This window comes from Cyprinodon variegatus, unplaced genomic scaffold, assembly GCF_000732505.1.
Source record: "Cyprinodon variegatus isolate N-32 unplaced genomic scaffold, C_variegatus-1.0 Scaffold39, whole genome shotgun sequence".
In the NCBI taxonomy this organism is placed as follows: domain Eukaryota; kingdom Metazoa; phylum Chordata; class Actinopteri; order Cyprinodontiformes; family Cyprinodontidae; genus Cyprinodon; species Cyprinodon variegatus.
Genome location: NW_015150492.1, coordinates 2,054,619 through 2,070,798, shown reverse-complemented (window position 1 = coordinate 2,070,798; position 16,180 = coordinate 2,054,619). Strand labels below are relative to the sequence as shown.

At 37.2% G+C, this 16,180-nt stretch overlaps 1 long non-coding RNA gene across 1 annotated transcript in view; it reads right to left on the bottom strand.

Annotated features, from left to right (window-relative positions):
- The window catches only part of LOC107081702, a 56,463-nt gene extending 43,223 nt beyond the window's left edge, over positions 1-13,240 (bottom strand). Inside the window, exon 1 of the long non-coding RNA XR_001481107.1 lies at positions 13,006-13,240. This is a non-coding gene — a long non-coding RNA (uncharacterized LOC107081702). The remainder of the gene's footprint in view (positions 1-13,005) is intronic.
- Between the last annotated feature and the right edge of the window lie 2,940 nt (positions 13,241-16,180).

The following is a 16,180-nucleotide window of genomic DNA, read 5'->3' as shown; positions in this document are numbered from 1 at the left end:
ATCTGCTCAAGCAGATAAACCCTGATGTCATCAGCAGATCATCAGCACCAATGTCTTCTACTAGGGTCTGAGCTCCACAGACTTATTTAACTCTCAATTTAATAAAGCTTGCTAACTGCTGGTTTTTCTCTGTGTGATTCTCACAGGGTTAAAACAACCAGTAATCCACATCATTTAAATAGACATTTATTTAAGATTTGCTTTTGTTTGGTGCTTTTAGCTAAGGTTTTATCGTTATCAGTTTTCATTTCTAAAATTATCTGAATTTATGTCAACTGCAGTTATATTTATTATAGTATTGATGTTTAATAAGGTCTGTTGGTCGTATTTCCAACTATGTTATTTGTCATAGATTATGATCAGCCTCTTAATCAGGGCCCTCAAACCCATTCCTCTGGAGCTAAAGGTGGTTTGCTAATAAAAATGAAAGTTTGATTTGTTACTCAGTAAGAACTTTAAATAATTAGTTATTTGTGCTGCTCAGCTGTTTGTCATGAGAGTATTGTGAGAGATGGTAATGGATGAAGGCAGATCTCCCTCCTGCTTGCATACAGACTTAAGCATAGCCGATAATAAGAAAGAATGACAACAGTACAGTTCATTCAAGTAAGAAAGAGGCAGAAAATGTATTTCCATAAAGAGTGAGCAACAACAAATATATGTCTGATCTGTGGATTAAGACTTCTGTTGGTAGATGTTGAACAGCATTTCTCCAAAGCTTAGCGCTATGCCTCTAGGGATTTTTCAAGCGGAAACTCCTTCTGAAAGTGAAGGTAAAGGAGCAGAGGGATGCGCTATAGAAAGACCACATTTAACTGAGGCATCATTTAAAGTGTCGCACATTCTTACTTAGCGTAAAAAGCCTTACTGATGGCAATATTACAGCGACTATGACCGCTGTGGCTGAATGTTTATTATGGGACAATGGGAATAAAAGATAATGTCTGCCATGAGTGAGGTCCAACTGTTAGAGGTCCAGGTCCTGCTGAGTAGCTGCCAGGAGTTGGTTTTGCCTTCTTCTGGAAGTAATGGTTGACTGTTTTTTCACACAATAAATGACCTCATTGGTTAAAATGTTCTGCTGCGATTATTTTGAAAACAACTTTTTTCCAATTAATGATTCAATTAGAGATAATCAGCACCGTATAGGTCCTGACTGTTGGGCCAGCTGACTTTAAATTACTTAATTATACCCACTTAAAAGCTGCTTGCCAGGAAAATAATATCTCTACCAAACACGGATTTATTTTCTTTCTTTGTTTTGTTTCTTTCTTTATATTGCATCTGTTGCACAAGTGAACTCAAAAAACAATTGTGAAAGTCGCTAATGGTTTGAAGAATATTACTTCTTTACATGTGATTTATTCTCTGCAAAGACACATTTCTTTCACATGTCTCTGTCTTTTTTTAAGGCAGCATCAAGCTTCTACCTTGTTGTGATGGCTGGAAGAAAGTAGGGATCATAAGGTTTCAGGTATCAAAATACAGGTTTACTTTTATATTTGGTTGGAGGCCGCAGGTTGTATTTAGGGGAAATATAAAAATATAAATTAATATTTCAGGATGAATAATACAGGTGTCATGATTCTTGATTCTATTGACAAGGTGAATAACATAGTTGAGATGGGAGTTGTTTTGAGAAATACACAAATTCCTAAAGATCATTCTGTCTAATTTGCAACATTTCATCAGAGACGGTATATTCCTGAAGGAGCATGCACATCATGGTCTGATTATGTCAGCTATGAAAATAATGTTCACCTCAACACCACAGCCAAGTTAAAGTATGTGGCGTATGATTAAAAAAAATGTTAACAAGGGGCTGAGCATAGTAATGCAGTTTTAAGTTGAGTTTGATTAGAATGTTTACATAAAAACTAATTACATATGAACAGAAATAATTAAACGTTTTGGATTCAGCCAGGAAGAACATTTGTCTTGTAATTGCCCTCAAAAGGTTCAAAATTAGGTTTCTTATACAACCTACTGAAAATGACAGGGAAAGAGGTTTAGTTTATAATCTTCGGTAAGAAGTTTAAAAAGATATGGTACAGTAGGTGATTTTTTTTTCAACAGTTAATGCAGGGGAACAAGGGGAGTCGAATGTTTTAGACTTTAAAATAAATAACCATAAGAACTGGGAGTTTGCTTCTTCTGCTGAAGTGGTTAAGGAAATAAGCCAAATAACCATTAGAGAATGAAGGCAGGAGGAAATGGTTGCTGGTCAACTAATGGTTAGGGATAATGAAAGTGTTTTCAAGGTATCAAATATTCAAAGTAAATATTTCATGTTTTCAGGTGGGAGACACCTTCTCAATAATTTTTTTTTTTTAAATGTTGTCTCTGGTTTAACAATGGCTCTGTGACTACTCCTACACAGCTGAGAGAATTAAATTTATCAATAAGATAACTGAATAAAAAACTGTTAAAAACAAATTGTGTCCATTCGATTATTCAGTTTGATTAACATGAGTCCTGATGTAAGGTTAAGTAAACATTTGTAGAACTAACTACAGCAGCACCAACCAGACAGTGAACTCTTTGTCCCATTTCCGTTGTGAGCAAAACTGATGTAATATAAATATAATTTCAAATCAGATAAAGTTTTTTTTTTTTTGTTGTTAGCTGTATTTATACCACTTCTTCAAATGTCATGATTTGAGATAAATGTATCTTAAGGTTAGGTCTTTTTTTGTAAAAATATGTTTTGAATTTGATTAAACCTTCCTTCCTTCCTTCCTTCCTTCCTTCCTTCCTTCCTTCCTTCCTTCCTTCCTTCCTTCCTTCCTTCCTTCCTTCCTTCCTTCCTTCCTTCCTTCCTTCCTCACTCCATGGATCTGCTCATAGTCTGTCTCTCCTCCAGTCTTACTTGCTCTGTGAAGGCCAGGGCTACTTTGATCTGTTATCCAGAACACAGGATGAGAGTTATCCTCTGGCAACAACTAGAGCGTCCCATTAGGTGCTGGACAGAGACCCTCACAGTCTCTCCTGTAGCTGTATCTGGGTCTCAAACACTATGTGTTCTGTTATGGCTGCTGGGTCTCTGTTGCTACATAGCTCAAGGTGAGCATTACTTGTTGATTTAAAAGTTTTGTAACGCTGCCTTCAGCATTTATTTCTTTAGTTAGTCATGGAGTGGTCACATACTGATGTTTGTAACTAAAACATGAGTCTTCTGTCAGGCTGAGTGAGGTACCTTAGCACAACCTGGATGTCAGATAGTTCATATGCATGATCTCATGCGGATGTAATTTTCTAAAAACTGATACTTCCTGGTTCAATAAAGATATATATTTAGATTAGGATTATTGACTTTGTAATTAAAGTCACACTTTTGGGTTCATTGAATTCTTAAGAAATACTATTATATTACTAATTGAGCTAAACCTCTATGCAAATGTTTGAATTCAGAAACCCTGAAGCGTTTTGACGAGTTCATGTGCATTTTTTATGCATTTTTTAAGCATCGCACACTGTCAAGGAACCAGAATGTAGGATCCAGTATTCAGGTGAGACAGACAGTTCGAAAGTTCCAAGCGTTTATTAAATATTAAATAAGACAGAAAATGCAGAGCTGTGAATCTGCGGATCTGCAGTGGCTGTGGAGGCATTGCCCATTACTGATGCTCTGGATAAGGAGAAACACCGGTAAGTGACCATGATAATCTGACGGAAGATGATTATCAGTGTGAGTCTTTTACCTGATTTTACAGTTTAGTCCATCTTCTCTAAGTGAGGCAGGATCCAACCGATGGACTGGCAACGAGATGCAGCAGCCCCAGTGAGCAGGCAGAAGTCCGAGCCAGGTCAGGGAAAAAGTTCAGAACATGGCGATTCTGAGATCCAAGAGTCTGCAGCCTGGTCAGGGGATCCAAACAGGAACAAGGTTCCAGGGATCCACAGCATGCCCTGGCAGTTTCAGGGCTCCATGAGTCCAGCAGAGAGTTCAGTCAGACAAGCTCAGATGGAAACAGGCAGGCTCAGCAGTTGAGAGGCGGAAAAAGAGACAACACCAGGAAAACTGCAGGACTTTAGACTGTGTCCCTCCGCTGAGCCAAAACAGGAACAGGGCATGCTCAGTGGGCAAGAGCTAAGAGATGATCAGGAAACACCAAGACCAAAAACCTTCTTTAACCACTGCCCTAACTAGAAGGAAAAACAAGAACTATGGAAATCAGAAACTATATCCAACCCAAACACAACAAACAGAACATCAGTGATCTGGCCCTGATAGCTTTGCTGAGCCGTATATAAAGCAGAAGGAGCAGGTGGATAAGATGAATGAAAATTAGTGACCGGGGAGGGTTTGGCAGGTGAATGAAGTGAGCAATTAGGCCATCTATCAGGGCAGCAATCATGACACACAAAGCTAATATATGCGTTCTGGTTAGGAGCAGATTTTACTGTTCTCTGTATGGGAAGTAGTCTTTATTCTGAAGAGTCAAAGTAATTCCAGACCATAATTCTACCAACACTTTATTTGATGTTGAGTAAGATTTTTTTCTAACACTGTGTTAGTTTTACAACAATATAACATGTAATGTTATTGTAATGTTATTATTGTAATTATCATCACTGCTATAGTTATTATCAATGAAATTTATTTCAGCTGTTGTCATTAATGTTACCAGCATATTAAAGCTTTTCATCATTTCCCCCAGCCACGGGTTGACTGTCACTAAAACACAGAATTGCTTATTTATTCTAATCAGTATTAATTCAATTAACTGTGGTCATAATGTTAAACTACCTTTGTAAATGATCATATCTCTTATTAGACAGATTGTTAGCATGTTGTCACAGCATAATTTTACAGCCTTGGATTGTGTTGTTATAAACCAGCCCTCCCCTTAAGGTGTGATTCACGCCAGCACACTGTAAACCTGGTGGTGTTTGGAGTATTTATTTAAAAAAAAAACTTGAAACCTCCAGTTAAAGGGAGAGTAGAGCAGGTGTTTGATCGAGTAACTTTCAATTTAGCTCAAAGGGGCATAGTTACCTTATATGACTTTTCATATGTAAACATCAGTAGGTCACTGTGGTTACATACCAAGATTTTTTAGATTTTCGTATCCTGCTTGCATTGCTTTTTAATTTTTTTTGCTCTTTCTTTTTGCTCAGTTTGTTAACAAATAAAGCACCTTTGTGTAAATGTACCATAACAACACAAGAGACCGAGGGTAAAATATTGCCCAGATGCTTAATTGGTAAACAAATCAAAACATTGGAGGAGAAAGGGTGTGGAACTCCCGTGAAATTCCATTGTGAAAAAGTGCAAAACAAGATTTGGTTCCAAGAGGGACAAGACTTGAAAAATAACACTCGAAATACAGCATGAACATCTGCATTTACTAAGCAGAAGCTCAGAAATTCATCACTGACATGAAACTGAATGATCACAGCATCTCAATTTTCAAAAAAGTTAACTTAGGACATCTGTAGTTACTAAAAATATTGCCATATTAAGCAATTCATAAGTATATTTATATGTGTGTGTGTGTGTGTGTGTGTGTATTATCAACTTTGCTAATTAGTTGAATTACGGGTCTGTATTTATTATAATGGAGGTACGCAACACCTTACTCATGAATACTGAATACAAACAAAAATGCCATGAATATAGGTCATCTGTACTCATTGCACTCATCCATTGTAGGATATAACTCTTGAAAATATTTGGATGCCCCCCAAAAAGGGAAGAAGTTATAACTGTTTTAAAATCCATGAGAGAAGTTATTGTGGTCTGACATACAGTTGCTTTACTATGGGATGGTTGGGCTATATTAACCAGGTATGTGAATTGTCCCCATCTAAACTTCTGATAATTTTGCAGTACTGTACAGTAGATGGCGCACACGTCTGTTTATGTCTCCTTGTCGCATCTCTTATAGCAGGCATCCCCAAACTCGGTCCTCAAGGCCCCCTGTCCTGCAGGTTTTAGAGGTTTCCTTTCTCCAGCAAAGCTGATTTTAATTGAAAGCTGATTAACAGGCTTTTGGTCTACTGCAATCATTATAACCAGCTGTGCTGAAGTAGAGAAACCTCTAAAACCTGCAGGACAGCGGGCCTTGAGGACCGAGTTTGGGGATGCCTGTCTTATAGGAATTCTGTTAGGACTCCAAGAGGACTATGTAAGTACAATCAGGAACGTTGATTGGTGTGCAATTCTTTATCATAATCAAATATGGTAAATTTTTTGTAACATGACAATGCCCCTTTATAGTTAATAAAACTAAGGCTGTATGTATGCAATACAACTAAGGCTGTACTGTATGTTCTAAGGCTGGCTTCTGTATATTCTCAGTTTTTACTTAGCAAGTTGATGACTTGATGACAGAAGAAACAATCAACTTAGAAAATGGAATTATGAAAACATCCTATTGAACAGCCATTTAATAATTTCCTATTCTAGTCCGAATAATTTCTTGCCTTTAAATTCTTGATTTTTGTCACCTCCATTTCTTTAGCGCTCACACAGAATGCTGCATGTCTTGTTAAAGCTGCCTTGTTATCTGAAACAACCCAGGCATTTGTCTTGGTCTCTATTGTTTTGGCTTCATGCAGGAAATCAATGGAGCTCGTTCATCACGCGCTCGTTTAAAATGAGCATATTTGTGCGAACAGTTGTGAGGATTCTTCTTTGTGTTTTGACGCAGAGGAGCTAGATTTATCAAATCTGCAGGCAGTAGATGCTACGGTCACGGCTTCTGTTTGCTGAAGAAGCATTATTCTCTCTACTAATCCTCCTTGTGCAGGAGACAAGTACAAATCTCAAACACGCTCACATATATGCAAGTCATTATTTCATGGATATCACATGGGCTCTTGCCAACATGCACACTTACAAACAAATGCTCGCTGTGGTTTCTCCTTACGTCACAAACAACAAGTGATGGATAGGACCTCTCCGTCTTAAACAGGGAGAAAACATAAGCCCCCAGGGAGCCTTGTGTGTGGAAGTACTTGAAGTGTCCACATTTAATTCTTCTGTATGATAAATGAGAGCAGAGCAGCAGTTGTAGCCTGTGAGGAAAAGCTCTGCTTGCTCAACAAGGGGGAGCGGTAACAAATGTAGCGATAGCTGATAAGCTGACTGTGTCTCTTGCTCCTGCTTGTTGTTCTGCTCCCTGTAGACCCCCACAGCCAGATAACGAATCCATCCTATCAATCAAACCTATCAATGGCTGGTTGCAGATTAGAGACAGTGAATTTGGGGCTGATTGGAGGGGAAATGCTGATTACGCCTCACTCTCCCTGACTTGATTACACTTTGCCTGCATATTGTCAGGCTTGGCTGCTGATCTGTAATCACTGGAAGCTAACAGCAGATGCTGTGGGTCCTGATTAGAAAAGACACACACACATACGATCACATGGCTAGCTGGAAAAGTCGGACATTATGGCCGCTTTCGTTCACAGGTCGTTGAAATACCTCGCATTTTAAAATTATGAACTGAGAGAGTAAGAAATCTTTCAATGATATGTTAAGTTTCAGCTCCTGTTATTGACTTTAGGTTCCCTCCCCCTGCGACTCTCCAGCTCTGGCCTACTTCCATCACAGTATCACGGGGTGCAAACATTGATAGTGAGCAGAGTCCTAATCTGAGCTTTATTTAGCTGCCTCACCTTTAAAAGTGGAACAGACTCCTGACTGTCTCCTCTCCATCCACTTGAGCTTATCCAAACATATAAATGTTCGCCTCTCCTCTTCTTTATCAGCCTGTTTGCTCTATTTTTATTCTGTAACTAAATAAGTGGTGTTAAATCCGTTAAAGTACTGATTTCAAAGTCAATCACGGAAGGCCTTAGGCAATTGTTTGCTGTCAAAAGGTGCTTTAATAATGATTATAGTGCAAAAAAACTATTTTTATCATTTTATTTTATCATTGGTATACATAAATCAGTGAAAACACATTTTTTTTAAATCAAAATACAATTCAATTTGGGATGTTTTTATTATTGATAATACATTTATATAGTTTTTTTGTCATTGGCTGAATGTTCATAAAATAAAATAAATTCGGTTGGATTGAAATATTCTAAATATAAATATAAAATAAAGAAAATCTGTTTCCAAATTAGGTGACTTCAGAATAAGGGGGAATTGTTTTGTTTGTATAAGAGTTAAACCTACATGCCACACTTTTTAGCTCTTTACTTGTAATCAGCTTTGAGAACTATTATTTTATTTTAGGCTCGCAGCCATTTACTGCTTTCTAAAGGTCTTTCAAAAAAGCTGCACTTAACAGGTTTCATGACATGTGAAAAGGTTCAAAGGTAAAATTTTTCTGTTCATGTGCTGTATAGTCCAGACCACACAGTTTATAGAGTTTAACTAAGCATTGCATGACCTGCTTACCATGCAGCAGGTTGGTCAGATATACGAAGCCACTTCTGTTATTCTACTAACTTTGGAATTTTTTTGAAAGTGCATGTGAATTTAATTAGCTTTTTCTTTTTTAAAGAAGTATAATTATGATGGGTTCTCAGTGGGAAAGCAATAACAAATTAAATTTTTGTTCCTTATGTAAACAAGAAAACTCCGGAGAAACTTGGTAATGATACTGAGCAAGCTAGTGTTGCTAAAGAAGGAACACATAGGAATACATTTGAAAAAAATTAAAAAGAGTTTGAACCGAAGAAGATAATTTGGACTTTATTAGCATCCGTTGCTAAATTGTCACAAGCCTTATAATAGACCTTTGCTATGCAACTTGAAAGTGTTATTTTAATTGGATCTGGCTGCATCATAAAACTCCTCACATGTGCGATTAATAGCATGCATTGGATTTTTCGTTGCATTAATGGAAGCCAAACTTCAATAGAAACACTGTCCACAGGGTCACTCTTTCAATTATTCTTTTTAATGTGAGTCACCCTAATAACACCCTACTGCATTTAATCCTCTGCAAAACATTTGAGGCTGCATGCCCTGTCTGTGTATCTAAATAAGATTCTTTTTATCTCTGCGTGTATGTGCGGTCAGATGTTTCCCTGTGTGTGTGTTCACATCAAATTCATAACTCTCTCTGTCCGTGTTTTGAACTATCTTTGAAGCCGCAAAATTGTTTCATCCTGCATGTGTTAGGTATCATTTCAATTGACACCATGCTCTCTGCTACCAGCGCTTTGAATTGAGTATACTTGCATGCTTGTTAGATGGAAACAGCTGTCAGGGGAGATAGCGAGAGTGACTCTCTCCTTTTCCCTTCACTTATCATTTGCCTATTTGCATCTTGCTCCTCTTTTCATGACCTCCAAGAAAGTCAAAATATTCTCAACATATTATGTTTTACTTTTTTTTGTCCCTTTTCTCCCTCTGAGTGGGTTCTACGGTGAGCGAATGAAGCCTTGTGACAGATTTTTGGAAATGTTGTGTACTTAGTTGTGCCATACACCTGTTGCACAGTTGGGAACAAGGCTGGATTAGTGTGAATAAATTACCAGGATGCAACTCAGTTTGCTATGACAAGTGAGAGGGCTGTGCGGTGGAGATGTGGAACATTTTCACAAAATATTTATTTTTAATAATAAATAGGTAGAGGGGTTCCTTTAAAAGTACAGCAATTTAGCCATAATTTTTTACTATATTGATTACTTCTTAATGTAACGTTAGATTGTTTGTAATAATACATCTTTAAATTAATATTTGACAGATATTTCTTAAACTTCTATCTATATGTCTCCTGAAATCAGGACAACTGTTACGATCGTCTTTTGTGAACAATTTGATCCAAGTTTCTGACTTTAAACATCTTCCAATACCTATATATATATTTTAAGCCTTTAGGTATTAGTCCTCCTGTTTCCAACCTCATATGGATAAACCATAAGGGCAAAGTTATTTATTGTTTTTTATTTAGAGTCATCTGTAACATGAATTTAAAACAACAGGGATTTCAGTAGGCACTCCTGAGTAAAATTCAAAGCATATAAAAATATCTTTTTTTTTTTATATATATTTCAGCAATTTACAGCATGCCCAGGTCACTAATTATAAACAGCATTCTTGCTGGTTCAGGATGTAAAAACTGGAACAATTACTCACAATACTGTGGAAAATAAAACTCCATCTTTAATGGGGCATTTTATGCTGTGAAATCTAGCTGGGAAACAAAGCTGTAATCACCTGGATGCAGAAGTGTGCACACCCTTTCAATAATGCTTTGATGAACCACTTTTTTATTCAATTCCAGTATTCTGTGTCATGTGGGATCAATCAGCAGCAACAGTCTTGGAAACAATATTAATTTCTCTCTGTTGTTTTTTTTTTTCTTAAAAATTGTGAGGGGATCTTTTCACAGACCACTGGGAGGACTCTCACTTGACCAATCCAAACGATTCATTTTCTTTTTGTGAAGCTTTAATGCTGTTATGTAGGTGTGACTGGTCTCACTATGATGATTAGGAAAAAAATGCATTTTAATAGAGGTGTGTAAATTCACTGGAAAAATTGAACTAAAAGTAAGCAAATGTTTCTTGAAATCATTTTCCATTTGATTTAGGTAGGTGAATGATCACAAAAATATATATATTTTCATTGTCTTAACAAAATATCAAAGTTCTGCAATTATTCTCTTTGCAAATGATTGTGTTTACTTGTTAAGTTAAGGGCAAATACATGTATTTTAAATAAACTTTTCTCATTATTAGATCATTTTTACAGCACTGCAACATATCTTTACAAGTATCATCAGTTTTTGATGTGACACCGTGGTGAGTTATCCACCCACAGGCAAACAGTCAACGTTAGCTTCATCCTGAGAAGGTCACTTTGTTTCTGCAAATCAAATTTGATCGAGCTTACAGCGTTTACCAAAGGAGCATCCTAAAACAATAAAGCAAAAGCAAACTCCCTCTTCTCTCCCTCCCTCTTTCCATAGCCCTCATCCTCACCTCACTTTCTACACATCCTTCTTCTGATTTCACCCCCAACATTTGTAAATGACTCACACCTAACTGGCAACCTAGCCTAAAACTGTGGGCTAGGTTTGAAGCCACTCGTTTGTATTTGCACAAATACAGATTTTTCCAACTGCATGTGTTACAGCAACCCACACAAAATCAGATCCAGGTATTATGTATTTAAAGTGGCAGCCTGCTGTTTTTATTTCTCCTTTTCTCCTGTACCTGTCAGGGGCCTCTGTTTCCGCTCTTTAATGAGGAGAGGCTTTCTTCACACCCGCTTTGTCTCGTGTGCTTTCCTTTCTGTGTGTCTGAGGCGCTTGTACTGACCATCAGCGACATGCTGCTCTGAGTCTCAGGGCTAATTGCTGCTGCTGGGCTGATAGTCTTTCAGAGCTACATTCTCATTGACTCCCTGGACTCCAGGGGGGTTCCCACAGGCACCCACAGACAAACAAACTTGGGCGGACAATCAATAACGGAAGCAAGAGTTACCGCTTAGCACAGCCTCTGATTAGAATTCAGTAGGTTTATGTGTGTGAGTGTGCAAAAATGTGCGTAAACTTAAACCAGTCCCTGGGTCCTTGTTTTTTTTTTCAGATGATCTTGATATTAGTTTCAAGTTGACATGTCAGGAAAGAATCCTTGTGTGTCACAAAACATCCAGTTTTCACATGATTTCGTTTAACACAAAGGGGTATTAGAGAATTGAAATGTAGCTATTTAATAACACCTAAATGCTTTAAATATTTCCCAAACGTTATTTCCCTTAAAGCTGTCATTCTTTCATGCAGGACATTTCCCCATCATTTGGCTGAGATTTATCAGGTTCTGCCAAGGCTGGTGCTGCTGGAAAATGTAGAAAAAAAAGAAACTTGCATGAAGGTGATAAAGCTTGCATGGAACTATGGCTGAGTTCAAATAGAGGGTGTTGATGCTCAGTTTAGTGTTAGGCCTAAATACGTAATAAGTTGTTCAAATTAACAACTTTCTCAGTTTAGTTAACATCAATGCAAACCGATTGGGATGGGAACTCATTCATACTCCAATCTTACAGCTAAAGTTAGGGCTGGAATACCTTCAAGGTTTCAGCCAAAACCAACATAACATAATGTTGCCATGGATAAATTCATCCATCCATACTGTACGGAAATGGTGCTGTGGTGTAAGAATCTGTGAGTGATTCATAAGTTACGGATAATTCAGTCACTGACTCGGTTACTGAATGAATCAGGCTGTGATTTGCTTGTACTGTGACTAAATCAGGAGCAGCAACACATTTTTTAGGGCATAATCTGGAAATAGATATTTTTCATAAGTAACAGAACTAAAAGTCAATGAACACATGGTCACCACTTCAAAAAGAGAGAAAAAAGTCTGTTTCATCTTTATTGTCTATTAAATGTTATAGAACTTAAAAGTCTTCTAAAGTTAATAAGTAGAAGTAATACTACTAAAGCCATGGGTTTATTATAAATGTAAAGGACAAGAAAATCCAGTTAAAACTAATTAAAAAGAACACTAAATGTGACTGCCACTAAATGTGTTTATTGCACATTTCAACTGTAAAACCAAAACTGGTGAATACTTTTTTAGAACAAAACATTTTCAATTAGTTCACAGAAAAGAACTACCAGTCCCATCACTACCTCAATAATTATGTTTCAATTCCTTTTGATGAGTCCCTTTATAATACTAATAAATACCATTGTCTTCAGACACCAAATCAACCCACATGTGCAGAAGGAGAATATAGATGTCACTCACCAGAAGTAATAACTAATGTGTTTGGCAAGAAAAGTGTTCAGTTCAAAAATACTTTATTTATACCAAAGGGATATTAAATGTATTAGTTTATTATTAAAATCAATAAAGCTCTGTTAAAAAATAGGTAGGTAGTAGAGGGTCCTGGTGTCTCTATGTGAGCTATTATCAGAAAAGAACGAAGGTAAAAATTACCAATCAACTATTAGCAATGGCCTTTAATCAGCAATCATTACTTCTTTTGCAGGACCCAAAGAATCTTCCAGCTTCCATTGTCTGTATACCACTGACTGCCACTGTCTTGCAGAGCTGTAGTGTCAACTTGCATTTCCTCACCTTCCTCACCCCTGCATTCCCTCACCCCTTCTTTCAGGGCTCGTGTTTGCTCTTGTTTCTGTCTCCAGTCGGCCTGACTCACAACGATGATCTTGACCAAGCGCCGGGGAAATGTCAAGGTTGGCCGGCAGATTGCCTCAAAGCAATCAACGTTGTCTTTCTGTGTGTCGACAGTGTGAGATCCCTGTCTCTGTCGCCAGCTTTCCATTCCTCCCCCTTTTTATTCCTCCATCTTCACTTTCTCTACTTCTATGTCTGTGTTTACCCGCGAGGGGTAAGACATGTGTCATGGAGGATTGGCAGCGGGAGGGATGGTGTCGGTGGCGATTGGATGGCCGCTTTGAAGTTTCATTTTTGACAGGCGGTGGGGGCCAGAGTGAGGGACTTGAAAGCAGCCACCGTTCCTCCCTCCATGACATTTGAGTACTGAGCAGTGTGACCTGCTTGTGTATGTTTGAGTATGACTCTACATATGGATTTATTCACGAACATGTGGATGTATATGTGAACAAGAGAGCTCTTCATCTTAACAAGTTTGTCCCTCAGTCCACAAAGGTACTTTAAAAGACTGAGTATGACATTTATGTTGATGACAATGAAAACAGACTCTAACCTTCATGAGTAGCAGCCAATAAATCTGTAGAAATACAAACAAAGTAACTGGAATAACTATTAAAAAAAAGCTTCACCTACAGTACAGTGAACATTTTCATGTGATTTTTTTAGACTCACATATGTGCTCTATGTTCCCAAGGACACACTGCTGCCTTTGGATTAGCAAAGCATGTTTGCCCAGTTTGCCTGAGTGGCTTTCCACTGATGGCTTCTTACACATGAAAGATTTCACTATAATGTGCCGCATGGCGTTCTCTTCCCCAGCCAAGCAACAAATATGCCTTTTGCCGGTAGCCGGACGAATATCTTCATCCGCCCCCTGATTGTGCAGTGTCCGACTCTCTGTCCCTGCTGTAAATGTTGTAAACAGGTGTTAACATGCCGGCCCACTAGATGCCACATGCCACTGTGTCATGATCTCCCGAACAGCTGTCTCCCACCATTGTGTGACTGGCTGTGTGTGGATACTGTATGGGTTATAAATGGCTGCAGAGTGGTATCAGATATTTTACAAATGTCAAGAGCATGCAGAAAGAAAGGGCAAAGAATGAAATACTGGGTTTATTTTAGGTGATTGATTAAAGGAAGATAAAGCTGACTTCCTATGGATAACATGATGAGAAGAAGCATGTTGGAAGGAATCAAGGATTTTAAACCTAAGAACGCTAGACCAAATACCACGGCTAGTGGTGGTAGCATCATGCTATGGAAGAACAACAAATCATTTAACCATACATAAATAATTAGATGGCTAAAGTTAGAGAGTTGCGTTTTCCTGCAGGACAGCAATCAAAAGCCTTCACTTAAATTGGCTCCCTGGTTTTAGATGGTTTTCCTATAGCTCTGAACAAAATCTTGAGGCTTAAAAGCTGATCTACTAATCTAAATACATTTTATTCACCTTGGTAAGAAGTAAGTGTACATAAGCTCGTAGATAGCTACAAAACCTGCATTATTTTAACCTAAGTTGCTTAAGAAAATTAAAACAGAGGTTTGTGGGACTTTATATACACCAATAAATCCAGGACAATACATTTGATTTTTCACACATTTTAAACTGAAATCTCTTCCATTTCAACCTCAAAAGAACAAAGAAGACAAGCAACAATTAGAGAGTTTATTGAAATAAGAAATATAGCCTTTGGCGCTAATGTCTCGGTCGTAAGCATGGAGAATGATGCTGATATAATTGAGCAGACAGCCAAAGCCAAAGGGGAGCCAGGTAAAACTGATGGTGGAGATGGGGTAGAGGAAGGCTGCAGCTTGATAGAGTAGACAGTTGTTGGCAGAACAGTCCTTTTTAAAAGCAGACTCCTGGATGATGATTGGCCATGGTGGAGGCATGTGCAGTCCTGATAGGCTTGCAGCAGCGAAGCATCAGAGCACATATGCTTTGAGAGCCGGAATTAAATCTTCCAGTCTGAATTTTAGCTTAAGCTCCAATAGTTGGACATTCTCGACATTTGACTACAAGGTATTAACTTCAAAACTACCTGAAGAAAATTATAATGTTGCCATTACGTTTTTGGCATTTGCATAATTTTCTCATAGGTTCTAAAGAAGAGGTGATTTTTTTTAAAATATACAATCACTGTTTTGTTGGTTGTTTGTTTAGCTGGAGATCACTTTATGTCTCCTGTTTACATCAAGGTTCATGTTTTCATTCAGAACAGAAAGTAAAAGGAATGTGCTCAAAGATCTTTGAGGTTGTGCTCCTTATAAGATGTCCAAGTTATTGGATTTTTCTTCAGCTCTAGTAAATTATTTGAAGAAGACAAAAGGGAAGACATCATGAATATTTTTCACGATCAGATACAATAATTCTGTCACTTTTGCATTGTTTATCTATCTTCTGTTGTTAACTAAGAATTTCTTTTTATATTTACTGTTGTTGACATTCTAATGTTTACGTAATAAGTATATTTGGATAAAATGTGGTGAACTGTGATAAACCAATTAAGACATAGTTTATGTGTACCCTTAGGTCACTGCTATGGGGTGCTAATTACCATCTCTGGAAAACTGGAAAGAAATATAGCAAAACTTTGCCATGGAAAGTTTGATTAACCATTTACTTGTTTCAGGTTTGTTTTACATCATTCACAAATCACATGAGCACATTTCAAATATGTATTATTTGAAATCCCAATGGCAGATATCGTATCTGCAGATTTGAATAAACACAAGGTTAATTATACTATTTGGAAATAGATTTAATTTTTAAAAAGTATAATCTAAAGTGGCTTTTTAAGCTGAAATATAATATATTATAAAGTATAATATATTAAATTATAATGTTACAAGTAATTGAAAAACTCCACAAAAAACCATTTTACTTGTTAAAAAAATGTCAACACAACATTTTCTTTATTTGCTAATTTGCTTTTAGATCAGCAGACTTTATGAAATTAGTCTTACCTTTGTAAAAGATAAAAATATATATAAAGTAGCTTAATATAAGTCATGATCTGTAACTTAGTATGTCCCCAAATAATTTATTCAAAATGTTGTCATCATCAAAACGAGCTAACCTTAACTTAATAAATACAATAAATATATG